This window comes from Ostrinia furnacalis, unplaced genomic scaffold (assembly GCF_004193835.3).
Source record: "Ostrinia furnacalis isolate ACB-3 unplaced genomic scaffold, ASM419383v2 OfSCF0389, whole genome shotgun sequence".
Taxonomy (NCBI): domain Eukaryota; kingdom Metazoa; phylum Arthropoda; class Insecta; order Lepidoptera; family Crambidae; genus Ostrinia; species Ostrinia furnacalis.
Window position 1 is genome coordinate 368233 of NW_021130628.1, and position 23873 is coordinate 392105.

Sequence of the window (23873 nt, forward strand, 5' to 3'; positions counted from 1 at the left end):
TAGTTACCTACTTAACTACTTAATACCTAGTAGGTCCTAAAGGAATTCAATGACCTCCGTCACTCTTTTGTCTCAAAGAAAAATTAGACACACGATTGGATTTTATGAAAAACGCATCAGGTAGTGGCATAATTTTATTAAAAACATCAAATAGCAATTAGTTAAATATTTATATTCTGAACTCGCCAGTTAAGTTACATTCTACGAGACAAAAACTTAATTATTACTGATTTATTGAATCACGGAAAGACACTGCTATAATTAATTTAAAGAATTTCCTCAATTTTGCGAAGTCATTTATTATAATATTTTGCCTTATTAAATTCGTTCAGTATTTATTTTTAAATTTCAACTCCGACATCTTTCATCAAAACAGTAACGTTGTACGTAAAAGAAAACATTATATTGATAGATTTTTGTCTTCTTTAATCTGTTTTTGTTCATGGAAATTTTGCAATCTGAACAATTTGATTGTATGTATGTATATGTATCTAAAATATTTTATCAATTAAAACTTTTCTCTTTTTCTTCACATACTGATTTAACTTGTACCGCACTCACAGCTTTCTGCATAACCCTGGGGTTGACTGGCGGAGAATGCTTATAGCATTAAGTACACCTTTTATATGATTTTTTCATCGTGCAATCTATATCTATATTCTATCTATATATATAAAAGAAAGTCGTGTTAGTTACTTCGTTTATAACTCAAGAACGGCTGAACCGATTTAGCTGAAAATTGTCAGGGAGGTAGTTTAGAGCCAGGAGAAGGACATAGGATACTTTTTATCCCGTTATTTATTGCCATTAAGGCGGAACAAAGTTCGCCGGGTCAGCTAGTATTATATATACCTGTGATGATACATATTATATCAATTAAAACTTGTATTTTTTTTTCTCTTTTTCTTCACAATATACTGATTTAAGTTGTACCGCACTCACAGCTTTCTGCATAACCCTGGGGTTGACTGGCGGCGAATGCTTATAGCATTAAGTCCACCTTTTGTATGATTTTTTCATCGTGCAATCTATATCTATATTCTATTCTATATATATAAAAGAAAGTCGTGTTAGTTACACCACTTATAACTCAAGAACGGCTGAACCGATTTAGCTGAAAATTGTCAGGGAGGTAGTTTAGAGCCAGGAGAAGGACATAGGATACTTTTTATCCCGTTCGAAATAAAAAAAAAGTCTGCTTATTTATTGCTATTAAGGCGGAACAAAGTTCGCCGGGTCAGCTAGTATTATATATACCTGTGATGATACATATTATATCAATTAAAACTTGTATTTTTTTTCTCTTTTTCTTCACATACTGATTTAAGTTGTACCGCACTCACAGCTTTCTGCATAACCCTGGGGTTGACTGGCGGCGAATTCTTATAGCATTAAGTCCACCTTTTGTATGATTTTTTTCATCGTGCAATAAGATTATAGTTACAATATTATAATAATTATCAAACATTGTTAATTTGATTGGTCAGTTTTTATTTTTTATTTTATTTATTTATTATTCATTATTGAGCAATTACATATTTGATCCAAATAGCGTCCTAAATCCTTTTTAGGTTTGTCTAGACACTATTGTTCTCTATACAAATAAAACCGGTCAACCAACGAAACCAATCGAAAAAACCCAACGCAATGATTAACGAGCGCTCTGTGAATTTGCGTGCGAGTCTAAATGCGACTCAGTAGCCGCACGCGTTCACTTTCTACCGATCGGCGCCCGCGCTGGAATGCCCACCTTTTTCACTTTTCAATAGCATTTAAATATTGGAGCAGACGTTATTTAATGGCTGTTCTCAAGTGTGTTTAGATTCGTGATGCAGATCGCGTATCTAATCGATGTTTAGAACATTTTAATTAATGGTCTTAGTAATTTAACTGCACTTTAGGGTGATGCATCTCTTGCAAAATCGTAGGTTCTAGAGACAATTTTTTTTTGCATACATACATAACAAGGCAGTTATTTGACCACAATCGCACCTGATGTTAAGTGGGATGCAGTCTAGCATGTTATTAAGTAATTCGTTAGTGTATCATGAAACATTAACGTTAAGAACAATTTAATTAATAGCCTTACTAATTTAACTGTACCTACTTTAGTAAACATATTTGATACTTCTTTTACAAAATCATAGGTTTTAGCTTCCGCGTGGATCAATAGACAAAAATAGTGGACCATGAATCACAGTTTTACCTTTGTCAAATGTGGATGAGTGTGGGCTGAAGTTGGCTCTATCTTCAACTTTATGGCCCAACCTTATAAAGACATTCCGTGTAGAGCCCATGAGTTTATGAGGCGCCACATTATAAAACTTTTGTGAAAACCTTGGACCATCCACCACCATGATCTTGATAAAGACATGAGCCCATGACACAAAATAGAAAAGCCCATGTGTTTTGAGACAACTTATGTGATAACCTTGGACCCCCTACTGCCACAGCCATGATCTTGACAAAGACATTAACACTTCTTATAGGCAAACTATTAGTTTACGAATTAGTTAATAAATTCAAACTTTAATCCACTTAAATTTTATTAAGTCAATAAACCTTTACAATAAAGATAAGCCTTCAAAACTTCGCTGACTATTTGATAGCAGCAGTTTCTTAACAATTTATATAGGTTACTTTTATTTATCTATCTATCTATATTTATAAAAGCGATAGGTCACTGACTGATTGACTGACTGACTCACTCACTCATCACGAAATCTCAGAAACTACAAGTGCTAAGAGTCTCAAATTTTGCATGGGGGTTCCTTTTAGAACGTAGGTGGTGGTGCTCACTAAGAACGGATTTTATGAAACTTCATCCCTAAGGGGATAAAACGGGATCCACGCGTACGAAGTGGCGGGCGGCCGCTAATGTGGAATATTTTGTAAAATTGTAATCAGTTGAAAAATTACAAGCAAATGGATGTTCTTTTTAATTTGTACATTTGAATGATTCAATGTGTCAAGCTGAATGAAACGGACACTTCCCATTCTTTCATCATCATAGGAAGCTCAGCTATAGTATTACGTTAATAATAACATTTTCGATGGTAATATTAAATCACCATTGATTAACAAAACGCATAAACAGTAGTTTGCTCGAGTTACGATGCAAATCGGACACGTCCCAGTTTATGGAGCTAAGCGTTGCGTATCACGGCTAGATTGGTTGCGTTGATCGATTTCAGCTGTTCGGTTAGTAGTACAATCATTTGGGCAATATTATATTCTCCAGTTTTGAGACAAAATAAATACTCCTACTTTTCTTGCGGATGACGTAAAAGCTGAATAAAGAACAAATGCGATCATCGACCGAAGACGTAGCGCTTACAGGCCTCCCACTAGGTGGACCGACGATCTGGTGAAGGTCGCGGAAGGTGCCTAGATCCGAGCGGCGCAGGACGGGTCTTTGTGGAAATCCTTAAGGGCCTTTGTCCAGCAGTGGACGTCATTTGGCTGAAACGATGCGATCATCAGGCCTCTTTATCCCGTCTTGCCAGCGTCAGGAGTGTAGACCAAATGCTCTATCTCTCTCTGACAAATTAGAGATAGCTCATGCTCCTGCATATAAGATCAAATGAAGTGATGATGAAGAAAAAAATTAAGGACCAACGGATTTTTTTTTTTGTTAAAAATTCAACCCCTAACGGGGTAATTTTAAGTAGTAAATTATTTTGAGAATTTTAAATAGCTTTACCGGCATGGGAACTCGGTCACTAAGACATTAGCGCAATACTTGTTTAATTTCGTTTATATTGAACAACAAATCAAAGCAAAACTAAAGAACACGACTTTCGTTTACTCACCGAATTATAAAATTTAATAGGAATTTATTATTTACAATATTATCCATTCTAATAATTTATTTATTGTTACTTAACATACCGTTAATAATACTAATGATTATGACATAATTCATGCAATTTGGGTCTGGCTTCGATAAAGAGTTCACTTAAAAATTTTGATTTCAATATGTACAGTTAGAATGTTCATAAGTGACAAAATATTGGTCTAAACGGAATAAAATATTTATATTTTAATTTGATTTTGAGTCAAATAGTTCGTGACACCCAAAGTAACTAAAAATTTCGCTACAGATCTTTGTTACAATAAGGTTGTGTTGTCAACTTTTTAGCCACTTTGGGTTAACTATTTGACACTGACACCAAGTGAATGAACTTCGCTCTTCGCAAGTATGAAAAATGATGACTGGACCCACACCTAACTAAATACCAATTTATTACTATAATCTAACAAATTATTTTACAATTACAGCAGACATTATTCAAAGTTATGTTTTTAGTTTTGGTACCAAATAGTTTTTCTTTCTTTATTTGAAATGGTGAAATCAAAGAGTCATCGTTCAACGCAGTAGCAAATGGATATGATCAAATAGTTATTAATCAAACTTCACCATCGTAGCTTGGATTAACTGCAACACGTAACATTTTCTTGACGAGCAAAAAACATAGTTTCGTATTAGTTATAATAAGATAATAAATAGTAGGAACCAAGTTAAGATGCGTGGGATTTAACTACCATACATAATAGAAGAGCTCATCGCTTTATGTCACACATATTTATATGTATGTACATAGCTAGTAGATAGTTCCTGCCCACGGTTTTGCCCACATGGTTTTCTTTTTATCTCAAATAACTTTGTGTGTGATCAAACAGTGTCAACTGGTCTAAAACACCTTACATAGGCAACGATAGTAAGTAGTAAGTACTTATAATACAAATTTTATTTCACTATCTTTTTGTTCAACCCAAAGGTAAACGGGTTGAAAATGCTTTAGTGCGTTCGCCTTATGTACAAATTAATTCGGCACTAAAGTTTTAAATAAATAAATACATTTTTAAGAAACTATTTATACGATGCGATAAAAAAGCAAGAATAGAGCTTGTTATGTCAAATGTTGTTCTGCGCTTAAGGGTTAAAATAATCACAAAGTAAGCCTTACGATATTAATAAAGTTGGTAAGTAATTGTTATCTTTATTCAAAAACTTAAAGGTCTTGTAAGTTAATTTCAGACAGGTTTTTCTGTTCTGTCACTTCCGTAGTACAACATAAAGTTGTAGCTTGACTAATTAGGATATTGGTAGAGACAATTCTATCACCCAATTGTTACTTAATTTAAATTATGAACAGAAACTTGCTGAAAACTATTTCGCTAAAATTAGCAGCAGCAGTTGCCTCTCTTCTCTTTTATTTTTGTTTGTCAGTCTAGTCAGCAGAAAAACTAAGATTCGACCTTGATAGGCTGAAAGTAGTTTGATGAAAACAAAATATAGCCAAATTAAAAACTGGTGGGTTAGATTTATGTACAGTAGTTTTGACGTGTAGAGTTAAGATGTGTTTGTCTAAAAAAAAGAAAACAAACGGACCGCTTAGAAGATTAAGAACATTATAATTCTCCGTAACGGTTATGATGGTTAATTATGCAACTAATTAAATAAAGTTAATACTAAATTACAATCTAAGCAAGCAACTTTGCCGCAGTAAAAAGATTGACATACGCTGCCGTGGATTAGGTAATTTAGGCTTAATTAAGAGAAAAATATTAACTTTTCCTTTCGCGACAAATCGAGTGAAATGTAACAACTTAAGTGCCGGCTGGTAGCCAGCAGTTTTACTTTCATAAAACGAGTTTTACACTCCGGACCAGATGCAGGCAACGAAATAACGTTCCAAATAATTTCTTACAGCAAAATTAAATCAGTTTAATCGTGACTGCGGCCACCACTCATGGCCGACTATTTAGAAAGCGAAAGAGACTTAATCATTGAGTAACGGCCACTCAAATGCGAAATATGCACTCACCTTCGAAATAAATTCGAGTTCACAAAATTCTTTAACACTAATAAGACTTATGTGGAATCCACCATTCTGTCACAAGCTGTAGCAATCACCTTATCACCTCACTGTAACAATGGTCACATCACGCACTTCCCGCCAAAATTCGTCGAGACGTTCGAAAATCGCGATGTCAACGGCCGCGTTGCAACTGTGACACTGGCCAGTTGAGTGTTTCAGTTGCGCTTGAGTGCGTTCGATTGAGAAAAATAAATTATTTAACAGTTTCGAACGTAAGCTCGAGGTTTGAATTGTGGCGGGTGTGCGTCGCGCGTGCGTGGAACGGTGCGCGGATGGCGACTGGCGCGGGCTCCGTCTGCAGCGTGCGTCTACACCCACCCTAAGCACGCATGCACACGCTCCGGAGGCTGGTCTTCAGGACTGCCTTTGTTCGATCATTGTCTGCACTTTAGTCTATAGTCTATGGCCTAGTGTCTATTGTGGCTAAGATTGGCTCATAAAGCAAGTTGAGCAAGTTTGAATTCGAAAAAAAGAATGTCTGAAAAAGACAGTGTTTCAGGGACACGGTAAAATTATGTCAAAATTCTTCTTCTTCTTTTTCTTGTTTAATGGATTGGAAATTTTTTCTTCTACAATTTTTTTTTGCAAAATGGCATAAATTTATTACTGACGGGATTGCTACAATTATAATTATGTGACCATGAAAGTTTAAAACAATATAAGTAAATGGCATAAAGTCGGGATAAAGGGTTGTGACTTTAATAGAGCAACCCACACTATAGAGAAAAAGCTGTTTTGGCTAGACGAGTTATCCAATCCAGAAGCTGTCGACCCTGAAACCCTGATTGACCATCGGCTCTACACTAAATGCTACTAGTTCATTGTCACATCAGGTGGCTAAAGTATTATTTTCAAGGAAAATATACAAAATTACAGTGTGCAACATTCTTAAGCTATACTCGGCCTTTGCGTCAAACAAAAGGCTTTCAGCTGCAACTTTTCAGTCGATTTCAAAACGAAAGCAGTGCATATTTAATTTTAAGTGTCTTACATCACCTCTGCTTTGCTATTTTAGTTCTAATTCCCCCAAAACTAGAGGATAGATTTCAAAACATTGTGACATTTAACCGGCACTAATTCGAGGATAATCTTAGTAAATAACATGTGTTTGGTTTTCTAGGCTACATAGCAACTGGTCTATAGTATTCTTCCGGATTTAGTTCTCAAAAGTTGGTCTACTTTTAGTGTTATTGTAAAATCTTCAAACGACCAATTTGTGTAAGCATTTGCGATATGTCATGACAGCTGAAAATGGAAATTGATTATTGTCGCCTGTAACTTGTGGACCGATCTGACCTCGTTCGGTTTTGTGAAGAATCTATAAAAGGAACATAGATGCTAAACATTATGAAACTAACAAATGTATGTGGGAAAAATGCAGACATTCAAACGCATAATACAACTGCTACTTGGCTAAAACGAATTAATTTATTTATTTATTTAAACTTTTTCACATATGTACCTACCATTCAACCACAGGTCAAGCAGAGAAATTAAGGCGGTGCAAAAAATTAACAATTAATAAATTACATGCTCTTAAAAGTGGCGTGCTTTTGACTTCTATTCTAATAATATTCTTGTGTTTGGCGAATACAGTTTGTATGGGAAACTACAAACACCATTCTAAATATTCTCGCGTGTCACAAACTTAATGCTAAAAATCTCGCAACAGGTAAAAATCAAGTTCAAAGCATTTGGGAATTGGAAAATATTCATCCTTTTTCATTAATTTCATTCATCAAATTGCTCTTTATATAAGTAATAGCTTCCTACTAATAGCTCTATCTATCACTGTCCAAGTTGTTTCATAATATTCTTGTGATAAACACAATACCTAGTTCATATCTACATCTTTTCTATAAACTACAGGCAAAGGAATCCCGCTCATTCTGCTTATGCAATTTGAGCTTCAAAGTTTGAGCTAGAGGTCCTTAACAGCCATCTGTGATAAAAATGGAAAAGAAAGAAGAAAAAAAGACAAAAATATTTTTTTTTTATCCACAACGAGGAAGCTCTTGGCCTGTATCTCACCTGATGGTAAGTGACGATCAGGCTGAAGGTGGAAGAGAGTTTTATTTGACAACTAAATAATACACATCAAAACAATGGAGAAAAGAGCTGAAAAGAACAGAGCTCACCCACTCAGTACTATCTTGACTTGTTACTGCCAAGTGCCAAGACACTGGTTTTCAGTGGGTACCTTCCTTGTACACAGGGGCAAAAATAATCTTACAATAACAAAGCTGACCTGAGACTTAAAAGTTATTTAAAGTTAATGTTACTTCCCAAAAACTACATCAACAAAGATACAAACCTCGTAAACGCATCTCTAGCTTTGTGGGATGCATTTATATTTTATCGATTCTTCTACTGCACCTGCGCGTACCTTCTGTCCAAATTGCATCCTACAACACTCACGTCCTCTTAAAATGTATTTGAAAAACTGTAAAAATGTGATTAAACAGGTGTAAAACGTCTAAACAAAAGTGTAGTAACTGTAGTTAAAAGTTTCAGTTTTATGGTGAATGAAAATTAGAAACAAATGCAGTTAATGTTTGAAAAAACATAATTGTAATTAACAAATTAAAAAGGATGTCCCGTTATAAAAGTGGTAAGTGGCAAGATTAATACACAAGATAATAAAAAAGTTCCACTTTCATTTGGCATCGTGTAAAAACTTTCGTTTGGTATTGTAGCTTTTTAAGCAAGCAGGTGTTTTCACCTTGTAGTTGCTTTTCAATTAAGAAATTATAGAAACACAATTCTTTTACATATAAATAAGTATGTGTAAAGTGAATAAGTACGTGTATGGAAAACCAAATGTTGTAATCAAAAACTAGTTAACAGTTTGGTTGATAAATAAATAGCATCAACGTTGAAAAAAATCTCTTCATTCATTATCACGACTCAATTAAAATCTAAACAAAAATTCTCTATTCTTCATTATTCATCAAACTTTTCGAGTATCTATCATAGACAATTATTACGAACCTAACAGACCATAAACAACATCCCAAAGTATTTAGTGACATAGACAAAAATGTAGCACTGGACATCACTCGACAAATAGGCGCCCCTTAATATCCACGCACTTAGCTTTTATTGATTTGCGCGTCCCGCCTCCAGACGTTTACACATTGCGTTAAAAATCAACAGTTGCCTTATCGTGGTCTCCCGAGAACGTGGCAGCGTCTAGCGAAATATAAATACAAGATTCAAAGTCAAGACTACCTTATGTTAAAGTAACATAACGCAGAAGATAAAAACAAGCAGGTAACAAAGATTATTTCATTAATTATATCATCTAATTCTCTCGGATCTCATTACTTAAGATGATTTATTGGAACATACGGAAAATGAGATGTATGTTATCATATTGTAATACAATATGTATCCTTATTGTTAGGGGCGACACATTAAAATAATAAGCATTATGAATATAGAATGGCTATAGGTAGTATTTAAAGCTACGAGTAAAGCCAATTATTTCAGTTTTTGCTTGGGTTCAGTTCCATATAATTAAGTAACCACTAAAACCCTCTGTAACTCATAAAATAATCTTCCAATTAGTTTCTAAATATAAATGTAGTACTTACGAGTAATACAAACAACATGCCATAATATCATAAAATATGTTCATAAACAATCCCAACAAATAGACCCATAAACGTACTGACCACAGACAAAGTTATCTGCCCCATCTCTATTCTCTACGGACTTTTAAAAGGTATCGATTTGCGTCCCCGCTCCCTTACCCGTTGGGTAGGGAGAGTTTGCCCTTGAGACTTGATTTATAGCATCCAGGTGGCAAACGCGTGCTCGGAATCGCGAAAGCCAAAAGTTGGCGGTTTGCCAATAGCCTTGACCTGTTTTACAGAGAGCGAGTGGAGAATGGATCTACCCCCTCGGGAATGGAAAGTTTTCGCATCGACGCCGATTAAAATGTTCTACGGCGGAGGCGAAAAATCAAGGGACTTGGGAATCAAGGTACGTTTACCGATGTTTAGACAAGTATTTTCAATAAATCCATTTTTTTGTTAACTACAAATATCTTTTTGTGCATGGAAAACTGATCTAATGTTAAAACTGATCTGATTTTATCCCTAACATCAAGTTTTCCTACTTCAATGTATGAACTTGAAAGCCATTTTGCCTTAACATAACAGTGTTACCTTAATTTGTTTCGTTTTTTAAAGCTTTTTGATTATCTTATAAAGAGAACTACACTCGCGAGCAAAACTATGGAATCACTTACATGAAGTTGTTTCCACGCGAACTTGTGTACTAACGAATTTGTTAGTAACTAAAAAAGTGGCACCATTTTAAAGATTAAACTTTTATCTTTAAATTGATACCAAATTCATTTAAATCACACCAGCATTTAAAAAGATATCCCGGCTGATGTGAAGAAGTAACGAAAAAGACATGTATGAACTGTTTGATACGTCGCGAGTTGCGGCCTATTTACCCCCTATAAAAACACGCGTTTTTAGATTTTTGCTTTCACACGTTGATTCATACACATCTCCGCTTCTTTTGACACTTAACCTGGGATTCTACACCTTCAGAAGCAGCACAAATCGTTGCACTATTGCAAGAAAGGCTCAGCCAGCGGGCTGTCGCACGTCAGCGCCACATAAGCCAGTCCTGGGTTTCGAAAGTTTCAAGACGCTTTCGGGAGACTAGTGGCTTTATCCCGAGACCAAGTTCTGAACAGCGCCGGTGCACATCGCAGAGGGAAGACCGTTTTTTCATGTCAACCTCTCTATGAAATCGTCATTTGACTGGAATCGATGTCCATCAAGAGCTCAGAAATGTTCGTAAGATAGCTGTTAGCGAGTGGACAGTTCGTCTAAGATATAAGCAATAGAATTTGACTCCAAAAAGGCCTGCCACAGGCTCGAAACTGACGGCAGGTCACCGATAAGCACCCTTTCAATTTGCTCATACACTTTTTTTTTACTAACAAATTCGTTAGTACACAAGATCGCGTGGAAACAACTTTATGTAAGTGATTCCATACTTTTGCTCGCGAGTGTAGTTACCCGTACTTAAACTGTAGGTACCTTAAATTTACTTTTTTTTATAAATAAGTAGATTAACGGTAGGTAATTTAGAAAAAGCTTGTTATACAAACAGAAATAGTGGAAAATGTGTGCTTTCTTTCACAATACAATAATTTGCTACTTCTACTAGTAGAACCCTGCAGTAAGACCTCGGGCATCAAATGAGAAAAAGTAGAGCGCCATATTGTAGTTTGGAACCAGAGTGCGCAGATAAACCTTAAAGCCATGTCTATAAATGCATATGTACAATTTATGATTTATTGATTTCACCAACGCACCTGCGCATCAGTGCCCGACGCGGGCGAGTGCAATTGCAATCTTCATGAAGCACGAATCTGATACAGATCTTAAAATTATCAGTTGTGAGTGTTTAGTGTTCAAATAGAGGCATAATCGCGAATATACTAGTACTGTGACTGTGTTTAGTCATTCATTTGTAGACAAACAGTGAAATTAGAAGTGACCAGACAATCATATCATCATATCATATCACTTTGTGGGATGTTCAGTGTTGAAATTGAGGCGAATATCGTCTATGATGTGACTGTCTTTAGTGGTTCATTTGGTTAGACAATCACTTTTTAGACAATTGTCTGATACTGATATGTAGTCTCTCTAAAGTTTGATAAAGTGCAGCCTTTAAACACCAATTGTTTCTTATTAAATATCAAAATGTGCAAGTGGACTAAAGACTCAATTAAACTAAAAAGAGTGAACCAGGTAAGAAATAAAGCATTTTGGCAATTTTTTTCTGATATACCACGCCTAGACTCTTTGTTAGAAAATTATAGGAATTTTCTCAGAGGTAATCAATATTATTCATCGCTAGTGGTGAAATTTCATATAGTTTTCTAAGATTTTTTTCCTATAATAGTAAAAATCATACAAGATATTACGATCACCAACAAATGCAGATACATTCTGTAGATAAACTTATGCCATAAAGTTACAAAGTATTGATTTGCATGCGCCCTGCACCCTTTCCGTGCATCAAGAAGGGAGAGCACGGCCATGAAAAGTGATTTATTACCCCCAGGAGGCTGCAGTAGGGATCGCTCGCTTACTCAGCGTTTTACTAACCTTGACCTCATTCTATTCGCAGTATATGGTATAAAAGCCACCCCATCGAAGTCGAAGCTACCATGATGCGAGTAAAATTAACATTACGATGAAAAATTCCGATTCGTTATCTACTTTTCATGTAAAGTCAAAACAACTAGACACAAAAGATAGGATTTGATCATACTTTATACGTTAATATAAATAATCGTGTCTAAATTCATTATCAAAATATCTTCTCGACTTTTGAAAGATGGCGAATGTTCGCCCATGCAATTTATTGATTTGTCTCGCACCTGCGCACCTCCTTTCATCCCGATGGCAGCCATTTGCAATCACAAATCACAGATAGGCACCCTAAAAAAGTCCCGATCATAGTTTTCTCATTGAAACACTATAAATAAATACCTAAAAACCTTTTGATTAGCTTTGTGGTGAATTAGTGGTGCTATAATTATATGAAAAGTAAAAATTAAGTGAGTGAAAACAATAGTTAGATTCGCCAGCCTCATCGTCGCATAATATCAGTGGTGGCTGTCCTCTCACGTGCTAAGACATTATTCTTTGGCATCAACAGTTGGTTGTTAACGCGCACCCAAACAACGTGCTCCTGGCTGCCAATATTGCGGCCAAGAAAGAAAACAGAAGACGGATAATGGGCGTGAACTCAGGTAAGAAAAATCAATAAAAATATGTTTGCGATACACACTATTTGGTTTCAATTACATATAATTAATAACCCTTATGATCCTTATCCACGAAGATCTCTATCGAGTGCGAACTCATCTTTTAATGTTGGTGAAGCCATTTTTGTGTCGTATTTATATTTGTCATTTAATCCTAATGACTTTGTTCAGCCATATTGGAACTTTCATTAAGCATCTTACTTTCATTAAGAATCTTGAAATTTGCAATCAAGTTTATTAATATCATAAGGAAATAGATTATAATAAACAAATCTAGATGTACTTGTAGAGGCTACATAATATTATATATCTATGGGCTTAATGGTATTGATTTACATGAGCCCCTCACCCTTCAAATGCGTCGGGGAAGGGAGAAGGCGTCCTTGATACGTGATTTATTGCACCAGGAGGCTGTCCCTTGGCAGGGTGCCAGTAGCCTTGAACTGTATCTGTTTGCAGAACCAGAAGCGCCGAGATAGTCAGCCAGTCCGTGAAAAAAGAAGAAAATTTCAAACGGACAGATGGAAGAAAACTGATATCACCCAGGCAAAGGTTAGTTTACCCTTTTTCTAATTTGAGTAGTAAGGTTTTTATTATAGTTATTTTCATAATTAAATGTACGAATTAAAGATTAATAAGTAGTATCTGATTTAAAATACCCTGAGTAAACTGAGTATCTTTTAGTTGGTCTCGCATTAAATGTAAATTTGCATTCAGTTTTCTTTTGAAACATAAATTTAAGCACGTATTCAGAACTAGTAGACAAATTAAGATATTTAGGACCACAAAATGGTACTGTCATAGTTGGTTATTGATTTTCAAAGCGCATCTGCGCGTCGTTACCTTATAGATGGATTGCAGTTTGCCGTTGCAGTCTTCGTACCGCACGTAAAGTTGTAATGTGATAAAACTCAAATGTTAAGATTTGACATAATATACTTTTACCTTTAATAGAATCTTGAATTCATTGTTGACTGTGATTGTGTGTGTACAATCCTTTGATATAAAATATGACGAATGTGCTCGCCCATGCAATTTATTGATTTGTCTCGCACCTGCGCGCATCACTCCATCCCGAGGCAGCCATTTGCAAACACTTAAATCACAGACAGGAACCCTAGATAGCCTCGATCACAGTTACTGAAATATTTCGCTATCATTCATGAAATCGTTAAGTTGGCTTTGCAGTGAATTTGTCTTTTAAACAGTTTAAGAAGTGAAAATAAAGAGAGTGAAAACAATTAATAGATTCGCCACTCGCCTCTGCACACGACATCAGTTAGTGTTAGCTCCTTAGACGTTATCTTTTGCGACAGGTTTCAACAGTTGGTTGTTAACGCGCGCTCTGAACGACTGAACAACTTGCTTCTGCCAAGCTGCCAATGTAGAAGCTCAACTAATTTAAAGAAAACTGAAGGTGGAAAGGGGCTAGACATCAGGTAAGAAATAAAAACTTCGCCAAACTAATAAAATAGGTTTGTAATAGCTTATCTTTTTATTTAATACTCGTAGGCATAACATTTTTCCATTATTTTCATTTTAATTTGCCAAAATGTAAATATTTCATCGTAAGTTTTAAAATCAAAATTGGTGCATATTATACATAGATCGGTCTTAAAATTTAAATTGTCCTGCTACAGCTTGCCAAGCAAGGCGTGCAACCTATTTAGTTACATTGACCATCGTCCAGTCTTATATTCAAAAGTATTGATTTGCATTTTCAACGCACACTTTGCATGCGTGATTTACAAGAGCCCGTCACCCTTCTGGTGAGTTGGGAAGGGAGACGCGCCCTTGAAACGTAATTTAATACACCAGGAGGCTGCAATCCGGAACGCGAGCTCAATCGTGATGTGCATCCGCCCTTGGCGGTGTGCCAGTAGCCTTGGCCCGTTTCTTCGCTACAAAAAGAAGCATGTAAAGAAGATCAGCAACCCCATCGAAATTGAAGATGATTCCAACATACGCAGATGCAAAATCAAGACATCCTAGAGAAAGGTACGTTTTCCTTTTTCATTTCAATTTCGTTGTCACTGTATTTTTGCAATATATTCAAGAGATACCTATAGCATTTTCAATTTGTAAGTATTCTAAGTGTGCCGACAAACTGGTACTCCAAGGAAAGAAACAAAATATCTGTATGAACTTTGTCTGATTGATATTTGTAGTAGAAAATACCCCTAAGATATTCTACCATAAATAAAAATATCTAGATGCACTGACCAGCGTCCAGTCTTTTCAAAAGTATTGATTTGCATTTTCCCCACACCCTTTCGATGCGCCCCGCACCCTTCAGTGAGACGCGCCCTTGAAACGTGATTTATTTTTTTGCATAGGAGGCTGCAGTCGGAAACGAGCTTGTGCGATAGCCCCAACCTTGGTGGAGTGCCAGTACCTAGCTTTGGCCCGTTTTTTCAAGATATTCCTAGAAAAAGGTACGTTTTCGCTATTTTTTATATCATTTTCATTTTCAATGTAATCATTTTTCAAATAGGTATCTTTATTAGTTCATCACTGTAAAAGTTCAAAATATGCAGAGAAAGCGACATAATGTAGCTTAACATTTGACTTAATTGCTGTATTCCTATGCACTATGCTCTTAATGCGTTATTTCAATATTTTACAATATCCTTCATCATCATCTCAGTCATAGTACGTCCACTGCTGAGCATAGGCCTTCCCCAATGCTTTCCATGTTGCCCGGTTGGTAGCGGCTTGCGTCCAGCGCCTTCCTGCTACCTTTATGGTGTCGTCGGTCCACCTTGTGAGTGGACGTATCAATATCCTTACAAATTTTCGATTCAAAATTGTTTTCAGTATCCAGACAAAGACATACCTAGATCTACATTCGGCTATTAATGTACTTAAATGCACAAAGTGTTATTGATTTTCCGAACGCACCTGTGCGTTCGTAAAGGACGCGACGCAGGGAGTTGCAATTGCAATCTTCATAAGGCACGCTTGTGATTGATCAAGATTGTGATAAAAGTATTTAAATCTAGATAATTCTTATCCAGTGTTAAAAATAGAATCATTTTCAAATCAAAACCTGGCTGTGGGTGCAGGTAGAGTCTTTTGAATGACGAATTTGTGACCATGCACTTTTGATTCGTCACGCACCTGCGCGTCGCTGCATCCAGAGGGCGGCCATTTGCAATCAATCACAGATAGCAAGCCTAGATTTCAGTTTCCAATATCAAAGTTTTTGTAGTGAATACGTTCGTAGATTGTAATCAAATTAAAAACAAAATGGGTGACCAATCAATCGTGAATCGCGAACTACCTCTACTTATACAAGACATCGGTTCTTGCTAGCCCCTCTTGCTCTAAGACGCTATTTCTTGCGGCAGGTATTCAACTTGGCGTTTACAACTGCCCTGGACAAGGTTTCCTTGGCAAGCAGCCGAATAAGCAGCGATCCAGCATGTTCAACCAACTGAAAAGGTAATTATGAAGTTGTTGTTGTGTTGTGTATGTTAAAAGCTTTAAATGTAATTCTGATAAATGAAATTGTACCTTTTATGATCCCGCTGCAGTTAGATATATCACCGTTAAACATTTTGTAATAAAATCATTTTTAGCGATCTCTAAATTCCATGTAGTTACTTAGTTAAAAGAAGTTGGTTAATAAAGCAAATGCTAGCCATCATAGCAGACTTACATTTGTGTTCAGTTCATAAAATCCATAAAATAAATTTCGTAGAGTTATTGTTTACGAGTCACTTAAGTATTAAACAAATTAAAACCTTAAGCGAGTGTTTCTATCGCCAGAGCTTTGCACTGCACTGTACTGTAATTAAACTTCCTTTCAAAGTCAAAATTCCTTTATTGCATGGACTATAAAAATACTGCTTACAAGAGAGTCGAAATGATACAAGTTACTCGTAACTCCCCCGGGATGCAGATGTCTATGGGCGGTAATCACTTACCATCAGGTGATCCGTCTGCTCGTTTTCATCCGGTCCCATAAAAAATCAGTTCATAGAGTTCATACTTAAACAGATTATCTATTTAAGTATGAACGTAGATTCATTGTTCTACAAGTCATTGTCTATACAAATAAAAGACGTGAGCGAGTGTTTTTATTGCATTGTGCTACGCTGCCTTTAAGAGTCGAAATGATACAAGGTGTAATAAAAAAAATGTGTTTTAATTGTGTGTGTGTCAAATACATGTTTTGTTGTACGTTAATGTTGTCTCATCACGACAGCAACTGCTAAACACAAGCCCCCTCGTTTAATTCCAGTGCTCTTCATCGCATCATCGTCGTCTGTCCATCGGGCATCGTTCATGCTCAGTCTCCTTCCGGGCGTCGATTCATCGCGCTTTTTGAAGTTCATTTATAACAAATGAGCTTATGCAGGTAAGTGATAGTTAAGACTAGGCTGAGAATTCAAAAATTAAGATAAATAGTGGTGACTAAGTATTTTAGGAAAACATAGATTTTGATGACCCTTGAGGGACCCATAGTTGTTGTGTGAGATATAAATGAAAGAGTTTCAGAGAAATATTTTCAAAGTTTATGGATAAATTATTATCTCTTTGATTACCGAGTTAGTACAATAAAGAAAATCCAAGTTTACTGAGTATTAATAGACCTTAGGAACATACTGTAAATGTGATAACTAGACTTACATTCCTTATTCTTTAGTACCCTAAACATGGAAACAGTTTTACAGACAGTCTCCCAATGTAATCGTTTCCCAAAATAAACTTCACCACGTGTTATCCAACCGCCTTAAAGTTAGGAGGATCAACAGTTTCTTGTTTACACGCCCTCGAGCGTGACAGGGGTTAAGAAGTAGGTAAGTAGGGAGCGGATTTATATTCCGTAGGTCATGGCCAAGAGTGACTTGAGATTTTCACGGAACAGTTACGTAATATGAATTGGGCTCTTCTTTTTTCAAACTGGGAGTATTGCAACCTATTTATCGTTTGATATGATGGTGTACTTTCCCTGAGGATAACTTAGCATAAACTTGAAGGTTTCAATGGTCAAAATGTAGATACTGGCTAGACAGGAGTCGCAGTAAGAACTAGAGGTGGGAATAATTCCGATTTCTCCAATGGATAAAAAAAAGTAAAATGTTTCAGTAGCACAAAATGGTATTCAACAAAGCTTTTCAATAATATTACGTTAAAATCGTAAAGACAATTTTTAAATCTTACTAAACAAAAAAAATAACGTGCGTAATCAGTAAAAAAAATACATAATTGTCGTGAATAATTCTTCAAAAACTTGGCAACAAGATGGTTTATTGATTTATAGTCTCATCTGCGCATGTCATGTCCCTTGTCCCGTGACGAGCAGCCATTTGCAATTGGAACATAGTGAGCCACGGGTGAGGCATATTGGTTGGAAAATTTTAATGTGACGCGGAAAAGTGGAAAAGTGTTCATATATGGAAAATGTGCGATATATTTTCAAAATAAGTGATCAAATGGAACCACTGATGTGAATGTGTGAAGTGTAGTGCGTGTTGTTGAAATAATTTAAAGTTTTGCTATAAATTTTTTATCCTTAAGTTCTCTATTTGCAAGTTTAGTTATTTATTACACTATGGAAGATATTTGTTGAGGTGATTTTCAGAGTGTAATTTGTGCTGTGATTAAGTGAATAGTTACTAAAGTGCTAATGCAATGCAGGTAAGCCAGTGCATGCTTTTTACCCGACTGCGCCAGAAGGAGGGTTATTTGAATTCCTTTAATAAATACTTTATTGGAAAAATCATATTGTGTTGCCAAAAATAAATTATGCAAAAAAGTTTTGTATTATTTAATTGTACCTACTTAAATAAAAGGTAACCCCGTCTCGTTATTTAACCCTATCCTTAATTGTAAGTTTTATTAGATTAAGAAACAATTGATTTTCGTGTGTGAAATAATTAATTAATGTATTGAACAAAATTTACCGGTAAAGTATCAATACTACTTCTTCTATCAATGCGGCCTAAAAATGTAGGTTGTTTCTCAAAGGATATTTAACGTAAACCTCAATTTATAAATCTTGCCAGACAGACCATCTTATAGTCTAGAATTTAAATTATAATTAATTATCACCAACGTAATTGCGTAGACATCCTCAGGGAGAGTGCAGCCATTTGCAACCAGATATTAGAAATTAATTTCTCCTGTCTCATAAAATTTGTCCCTAGTGCTATTTTGCTAAAAAGAAAATCAACTCAATTCTGAAGGTACTTTGAATTGAACTTCAAATTATTGCGATTACAATAATCAAAGCTATCAGCTTCATATAATTAAAATTCAATTCATAAAATACATATACCTAAATAGCTACTTCCTGACCATCAGATTGTGTAGATTTTCTTAGATATGTAGTTTTTACTTACGGTATTTAGGGTGGCTGCTCTGGGTAAGGTAAGTCTGAACGAGAAATGAACGGAGGCTCAAGCTGCAGCGAAACTAGGTAAGTCAGCATGTTTTGTACGAATTCTAGAGTCAGGTGATTAAATCGGAACACACAAATAATTCTGATAGATTCATTGTTTTAGTCAGGTTTAGAGCCAAGTTATTTCATTGTGTCCTTCTTTTTAACTTTAATTCCTAACGACTCAGAGTTAAATGGATTTGCCTTTCGTTATAGTTAACTTTTTACGATAATATGTTACATTCCCTCTAATATGGTGGAGTCGAGCGATGGCTCACTCGTCATGTCTGTGAACAGGCGCTGTCGGGGACTGGACAATCCAAGTTATACAAATTTTTATGAGAGTCATTACTATTAGTATTGTAATCTTATCTGTAAGTCCAGATATCAGCACATCACTTACCTTGTTTATGCAATTTTGTATAAGTAATATTTTGTTTATGTAATTTGTATAGTAATGCGTGATAAATTCAGAGAACTGCCTACTACTGCTAATTTATATTTATTTATCGGCAGACAGTGGTGACTGAGTTTGTTGCGGCGCTCCTTCTCAGTACTTACTTGCCAAATGTTGGTCTCCAAGCGCTGGTAGGGTAAAAAGATTATAAGACATGTAGAATTGTAGAGGCTCCTTAAGAGCAAAATTTTTGATGATTTGTAGTAGGTACTATTTAAATAGTTTAATACAAATAAAGAAAAATTTGGCTTTGTCTTCTCAATTCTTCCATTTTAAGGGTGAGTTGCACCACCTAATTTTAACGGTAACTATGATGATAACCGATGCATTTTCTATGGAGTTTGACAGATTTTTGACGTTTGTCAAAGTTAAAGTAAGATGGTGCAACCCACCCTAAGAGTAGCACTAGTTTGACGGAAATAACTTTATCCTTATTGACATAATCATTTATATTCAGATGCCCATTTTGATTTTAGAACAACAACAATCATAAGTATGTCCGTGGTCATAGGTTCTTCATATTTTTATTCCAAACATTCCACAAGATAAAGCATGCTAGATTTGATCAGGGCTAGTTAATTTTGATGCAACTAATAAAATATTGTCAAGTTTCATTTGGATTTCATACCAATTCATAAAACTCAAAGTACATAATTAATCTTCTCAGACGTGGTCCAGACATGTCTGCATTTTAACGAGTTCTTGATTCACATCAGCGCACCTGCGCAGGCAAAGCATGGGGTGAGACCCCGTCTGCAATCGGCCATTTGCACTCAGATCTCAGCTAGGCACCCTTGAAAAAGGGTGAATTAGGAATTTATAAGTCTTTAGGAATTTATAAGTCTTTAGGAATTTATAAGTCTTTAGGAATTTATAAGTCTTCTTAGTGCGCGAATTTCTAAAAGCGCGAATATTAGACATCTAAATAATTTATATTAATCAAACGCACTCGAAGCGCTGGTAAGGTAATAAGATTATGAGACATGTAGATTGTAGAGGCTCCTTATGAGCAAAATATTTGACGATTTGTAAATATGAACATTGTACATGTACCTACGATTTAAATAGTCTATAGGTACTAATAAAGAAAATTTGACTTTGACAGCGAGTTACAGATTTTCAAAAGGTGTGATAATTGTGTGAGTACGTGTAAAAGTGTGTTTTCTTGTGGAATATGCAAGTTTTACCCTCAAAATACGTTCAGTCTGCGTGTCAAGTAAAGATTCAACAGTTGGTTGTTTATACAAACCCTGAAGCGTGGCGGAGTCTCAATGTCAAGGTTGGCATAAAGCCATAAAGGCTCAAGTTGCAGCAGCGAAGTGAAGTCAGCCAGCTCACGTTGTAAATATATTGCATACCTAAACACTAGATCAACATTGAAAATCAGGCTCATATGAAAATCTTTTGTATTTGGAAAATGTTTTTCAAGATGTCCAAACACATCATAAAGGATTATTGATTACCTGCGCGGATGTTGCGCGACGAGTGCAGCCATTTGCAATCAGATTTCATCCAGGCACCTAATAAAGCAAGTGATTTATACAAATTATTTATGAGTGCAGTGATTTTGATTATTTTTTAATGGCTATCGTTCCTAAAAGTGCAATATGTTTTGTGAGTGTACTGATTTTAATAATGTTGATTTTATACATAATATTATCAGCCAATTCTCCTCAAATACATTAGTTGGTTAATAGTTTTCTAAAAGTGCAGTGGGTACACATCTGTGAGTGCAGTGATTTTGATTAAATTTGTGGTGTTTTATGCAATCGGCCAACTCTACGCCCGAGTTTGTTTTTCCTAAAAGTGCTATAACTACCTATTATGAGTGCAGTGATTTTAATTATATCAATGCTAGTACGTAAGGTACGTAAGCCAAATCTACACAAATAACCGAGTTTGATACAAGTTCACTAAAAGTGTAGTATATTTTTAGTGCAGTTATTTTAATATAATTTTGTTGTAGGCATCTCATCTCAAACTGAATAATATCCTATCTAAAACCAAATCAGAACAAATAGTGTTGCCAACTCATAAAATCCATAAATCTTGCCAGACAGCGCACCCCATGAGATCTATGTAGAGTATGTACAGTCGCAGAATGAAAAGGTTCGTCACCTTAGTGTCGGTTTTCGCTTGCACTAGGTCTGTAAGAGTCAAACCTGCCAACATAACAGTGCAAGAAACAGTGCTGCTAACATTTAAATAAATATGACGTTTGCTAATGAATAAGGTTTTGCTTGTTTATTTTTCTATCCCATCAGTGCAATGCAATGATGACATTGACCAATTGACAATAGTTTTTTTTATTTAATAGAAATAATAATGGCAGGTTGAACCAACAAGAAGGTTTTAGTTTATCAATCATAATAATCTTCTTGACAAGATAAATCGTCAAACAACTTTGATCTGATTAATTTTGAACTTTACTGACGAACAGTTAAAGATTATTTTCTCTAAGTCGAGATTATTCTGTAACATAGTTTCAAAAGGTAATATGTGCTCGCGATTCGTTGAAGGAATCTATTTGAAAACTGACGAACCTTTTCATTCCGTGACTGTACATGGTAGGGTAAAAAGATTATGAGACATGTAGAGGCTCCTTAAGAGCAAAATATTTGACGATTTGTAAGTACTATTTAAATAGTCTACAATTAGAGTAGGCGCACACCGTTGATTTTTAGTTGGCCGATAGTTGTGCCCGATTTTAAATTGTATGAAGAATCGGCCAAATCGATTCGGCGTAGTGTGCTCACTCCCATACATGCCCATACTGATCAACTGCCCGACTAAACTATCGGCCGACGAAAAATCAACGGTGTGCGCCTACTCTTAAAGGAATTTTGACTTTGACATATTGTGCACCTACGCACCTGCGCGGCCATCCCCGGGCGATTGCAGCCATTTGCAATTAGTTCACCTCTAGGCACTCGTGTAAATGGTTGATTTATTGCTTTCCGAGCGAATCCTTTATCACTAAATCTTCTTTATATTTCAACTAGTTTTCAAGTGAAAATGATTAGTTTATTCATTTAAAATCATAACTATACGTGTGTAATGTCATGGATTTCCATAAAATGCAAGAAAGTACGCGAGTTTTACCCACAAAATAGAAATTCATTCAAGATTCAACAGATGGTTGTTTATACGCAGTGAGCACCCCTAAGCGTGGAGGGATTTCAGTGTCAAGGTCGGAAAAGCCATAAAGGCTCAAGTTGAAGCAGCGGACTTAGATAAGCCAGCTCATGGTGCATTAAAGGTCGGACTAAAGTGAAAATCTAAAGTGTTTTTAAAATGTTTTCCAAGATGTCCACGTATTATATATACACAACGAATTATTGATTCGCCCCTACCCCGCCCCTGCGCGAACATTGCGCGTGACAAGTGCAGCCATTTGCAATCACATCTCATCCAGGCACCCATGAAAGCGAGTGATCCGTTCAAAATGTCGGCCGTTTGGTGTACTGGTTTGAAACGGACTACTATTCCAGAGGTTGCGGGTTCGATTCCCACACAATACAAACATTTGTGTGCTTTAACATATTTGTTTGTATTGGACTGGGTGTTTTCTATGTATAATATGTATGTATTTACAAAAAAAAAAGTATTTAAGTATGTTTATATCCGTTGTCTAGTACCCATAGTACAAGCTTTGCTTAGTTTGGGACTAGAAGCGCAGTGTAAAATGTCCAAGGATATTATTATTTATTTATTTATTTAAATTGTTATGAGTGCAGTGATTTTGTTTATTGTAATCATTTCTAATCCTGGCAATCAGCTTAATCTAAAGAATTACCTGTAATTGTTATTAGTTTAGTAAAAGTGCCTTAACTTGTGTAAGTGCAGTGATTTTGATTGATTTGAATTCTTAAGACAATCATCCAAGTCTATTATACCATAAGAGAATAGTTTTCTAAAAGTGCAGTGAATTTGGTTATGTTAATGTGCTTGGGATGTGTATATGTGTATGTGCTACATACAAGGCAATCAGTCTAGGCTACATTATTTAAGTTGGTTATAGTTTACGAAAAGTGCAATAACATTATGTGAGTGCAGTGATGTATTTACAGTTAATATAAAAACCTAATAATACTCAGCCAAATTTACATAATTATCCAATGTTAACAGAGTCATAAAAGTGTGTCTTCGGGAGTGCAGTGATTTTGATTACAAATAATATTGATATCAAATATCTTAAACTGAAAATATCCTGAACTAAGCAAGTTCAACCCGCTCAGAAATCAATAAATCTTGCCAGACAGCGCATCCCAGACATCTAGATGTATACCTAAGCACTAATGGGTTTTTGATTGCACCGACGCACCTGCGCAT

General features: G+C 35.7%; 1 protein-coding gene across 17 annotated transcripts in view; it reads right to left on the reverse strand.

Moving 5' to 3' along the window:
* LOC114362341 (mucin-3A) overlaps positions 1 to 6190 on the reverse strand; it is a 110385-nt gene extending 104195 nt beyond the window's left edge. For 16 of the 17 annotated variants that reach the window (XR_003656669.1, XM_028317706.1, XM_028317818.1 and 13 more), the window contains exons 1-2: positions 6098 to 6190; positions 5832 to 5932 (exon numbers count right to left, since the gene is read on the reverse strand). The gene's annotated coding sequence lies outside the window, so the exon portion shown is untranslated. Of the gene's footprint in view, positions 1 to 5831; positions 5933 to 6087 lie in introns of all 17 variants that reach the window. The other variant, XM_028317715.1, reaches the window with a different exon arrangement.
* Between the last annotated feature and the right edge of the window lie 17683 nt (positions 6191 to 23873).